The sequence below is a fragment of the Mastomys coucha genome, unplaced genomic scaffold (genome assembly GCF_008632895.1).
Source record: "Mastomys coucha isolate ucsf_1 unplaced genomic scaffold, UCSF_Mcou_1 pScaffold6, whole genome shotgun sequence".
NCBI lineage: Eukaryota > Metazoa > Chordata > Mammalia > Rodentia > Muridae > Mastomys > Mastomys coucha.
The window spans coordinates 80,328,731-80,332,231 of record NW_022196912.1 but is presented as its reverse complement, the minus strand read 5'-3'; positions in this window follow the sequence as shown (position 1 = coordinate 80,332,231).

The following is a 3,501-nucleotide window of genomic DNA, read 5'->3' as shown; positions in this document are numbered from 1 at the left end:
GGAGAAGGAGAAGGAGAAGGAGAAGGAGAAGGAGAAGGAGAAGGAGAAGGAGAAGGAGAAGAAGAAAGGGAGAGGGAGCCTGAGACAACCACTAGTCCAGTACCAGGGGGCCCAGACAGAGAGCTAGACTGAGAGTGCCTCGCAGGCCCAAACAGGACCCCAGGGTGGAGAATGAACAATAAACAAGAAGAATCTCAGCTAGGACCAAGGGACCTAGGTGGAAGTGAGCCTGAGACAGACAGATAAACCTCTCACAGGGCCACTGAGGCCTGGGTGAGATGACCACCCAGCACCACTGGGCCTTGATGGAGAGCTAGACTGAGATGCCCACTAGTCATGATCCTTGCAGGTCTGGGGATGTGGGGGCAGACAGGAGAGGATCCCTGCCTGGGGCCATATGCATTATCAGGACATAGAATTCCTGAGACCACTCCTGAAGACACCAGAGACTCAGAGACCCTGGGTGGTATCATTAGGAGAAGCAGGTAAGTGGTGGAGAAAAGGAAGAGAACAAGAGGAAAACAGAAAGATGTAGGTACAATGAAGAGATGCAGAACTGGAGACTCAAGGGTGGTGAGGAACAGACTGATGTAAGTAGACAGTGATACCACCTGGGACCGTGGTTGGGTCCTGACCTGTGCTGCCACCTGAGGCAATGTCTGGGTCATTGACCCTGAAGCAGCAGGAGTCTCATTCCATCTAAGTCCAGGTAGACATCATTGCTGGTCTAGGCTGCCGTAAGGAGACATATTGACATATGAGGGCTGAGGATTGACCTCACCTCTTACCCTCTTACCGGGACAACATGGAAGATCTGGCCCTGGAGACATGAGATTAGGAAAGCTGACCCCACCCCTAGTTAGCTACAGTATTCAAACATTGCAAAAGTTTCAGGAGAGCCAGGCCCTCAGGTTATGAGTGTGGGAACACTGGCCCAGCCACTCATCTTCTAAGCAGTGACAGAGATGAGGGAGAGATACTCTCCCCTTTTCCTGCCCCTCACCACCTAGAGCAGGTGGGAGACCTTGCCTTGGGGTCATGACAGCAAGAGAACTGGCATTGCCCCTTTCCAGCTGCCGTACTCAGGACAGGGGCCTGCATCTCACCTCAGCAGCACAGTATAAGCTAAGCCTAGAGGCAGGAACATGGGCAAGCTAGCCCCAAGAGTGTGAGCATTGGAGAGCTGGCTCTGCCACTTGTCTACTGTGCAGAGATGTAGGCAAGAGAGGCAAGTCCCCTTCTTGCCCCTTGCCACCTACGGCAGTCTGGAAAACTGGCCCCAAGGTCATCAGAGCAGGAGAGCTGTCCCTGCCTCTCACTTACTGCAACACTCAGGAAAGCAAGTCCTGCACCTTGCCTGGGCTGGCTCTAGATGTGGGGTTTCAGGTGAGCCAGCCCCAAGGGCGTGAGCACAGGAGAGGCAGTCCTGCCTCTTGTCTGCTGGGAGGTGGTGCAAATGAGGGAGACATGCCCTCCTCCCCACACCCCTCATTCCTCACCACCTATGGCAGGAGGGAGAGCTGGCCCTGGATCATGAGAGTGGGAGAACTGGCCATGTCCCTCATCAGCTGCAGCACCAGGGCGTGTGGTGCTCCCTGCACCTCACCTGGGCAGCAGGGTAGAGTTGGCCCTGGTTGCATAGATTGCTGGGTGAGCCAGACCCAGAGGGTGTAAGAGCAGGAGAGCCAGCAGGCTGACCAGCTCAGATACCTAGCAGGTCAAATCCAAGGCTTTAACTTGGCCCGCCCACCATCTACCCCATCGATGAACTGCTGAAGTACAGGAAAAGGCCAGGCTAACAGATCCAAAATGTCAGGATCTCCATGACACAGGGCAACAACACAATACCTGAGAGGAGCACCAGTGAGGGTCCAGTGTTAGTGGAACAGCGGAAGCCAGGGGCCTCATACCAGACCAAGGAGTCATCGCCATGAACATTTGCAAGCAAAGGAGTGTGGATGAAAGGGTATACTGTGAGACACTCTGTGACACGCTATAGCTTCCACAAGATTTTTTTTTCTCTCTGTTGTGGGGGGGCGTAAGGGTGGAGGACAACTACAAGGAGGGGATGAGTGGAATTGGGGTGCATGATATGAAATTCACAAAAACCAATAAAATGTTTTAAAAAATAAATTAAAAATAAAAAACAGATACATGCACATATATGACCTAATTTAATCCTCCTAGCAACCCTTTATGGAAAGGACTCTCACTCCTCCCACTTCACAGACGGGAAACAAATTCAAGAAGAGATGGATTCTGTCTGAAGAGCACAGAGTTGGAGGGTAGAAAGCAGTGAACTTTTAGAGTTCTTCACAGAATCTGGAATACGGCAACCCTGGATTAATCAGTCAATCTTAGCATGTCATGATTCTCTACCTCCTGCTACGCTCATTTGGTTCACTTACTAGGAATTCTATTTCTATCTTTTCTATCTATTTCTTCTCTTCGTCTGGCTTCCTTTACAGCCTGCCTCATTTTCTTTCTGGCATCCTCCCTTGTTCTAATAACATCTTCCTGGGTATTTTTATGTCACTTACCAGACTAATTTTCTCTCACACGCAGACACATTTTCCGAGAGATCTAACATGGGCATCATAATTGTTGGGGACCTTTGACTCCTACATAGTACTCTGGCACACAAGGCCTTACCTGATGTGTCAGATAAATTTTTACTGAACCAATTTGTAAGATTATCAAAATACACATTCCAGGACTCAGTTATGAGGAACCTTTTCACTTAAAAAAAAAAAACAAACCTCACAATATCTGCTCCCAAGTTCTTATGATTGTTGTACATTCTAATACGAGACAACTAGAAGAGTCAGCCAAAAGATTTTCTTTTTATAGGACTCCAGACCTCTTCCCTACTCAAAAGAGTACTCCATCAGAATGAGAATGCATTAATTGAAAGGCAGACCTCTAGCAGAATTGGCTGAATCATGCTGGGGTTCAATCATGCACAGATAAGTGAGTACTTACTGCAAGACATCTTGCTTTCCTAGTGCAGATGAGGCTTTCCAAGGTGCACAGTGAACTCTGAACGGAGCAGGAAAGGTTCAGTACAGAAAAGGTTCTCTATTTAAGAAGCGCCAGTGCCATCTGCAGGAAATTTCTAGGTAGTCGCTCTATTTTCCTCACCCATTTACTCCATGTTAAAACCCTGCAGAGACCATCTTCTATGCAAGGTTTCCATCCATGCTCTTGGCCAGTGAAGTGGGTATTGTGAACATAAAACAAAAACAAAACAAAACAAAACAAACAAACAAACAGAGGCTGGAGAGAATAGCTCAGGAGCTAAAGTCCTGTAGAGGCTGAGGACTGTAGTCATCCCCAGAGTGCAGGCTTAGTGTGGTGGCTATCTCTAATCCTAGCACTACAGACAGGGAATCCCTAGCTCAAGCTGATCACATCCCGAGGGAGCTTGCCGCTGTAGGAGGTGGAGAGCAATAGATGATACCCAACAGAGTATCGGTTGCCATGAGCATGCATGCTGGTAAC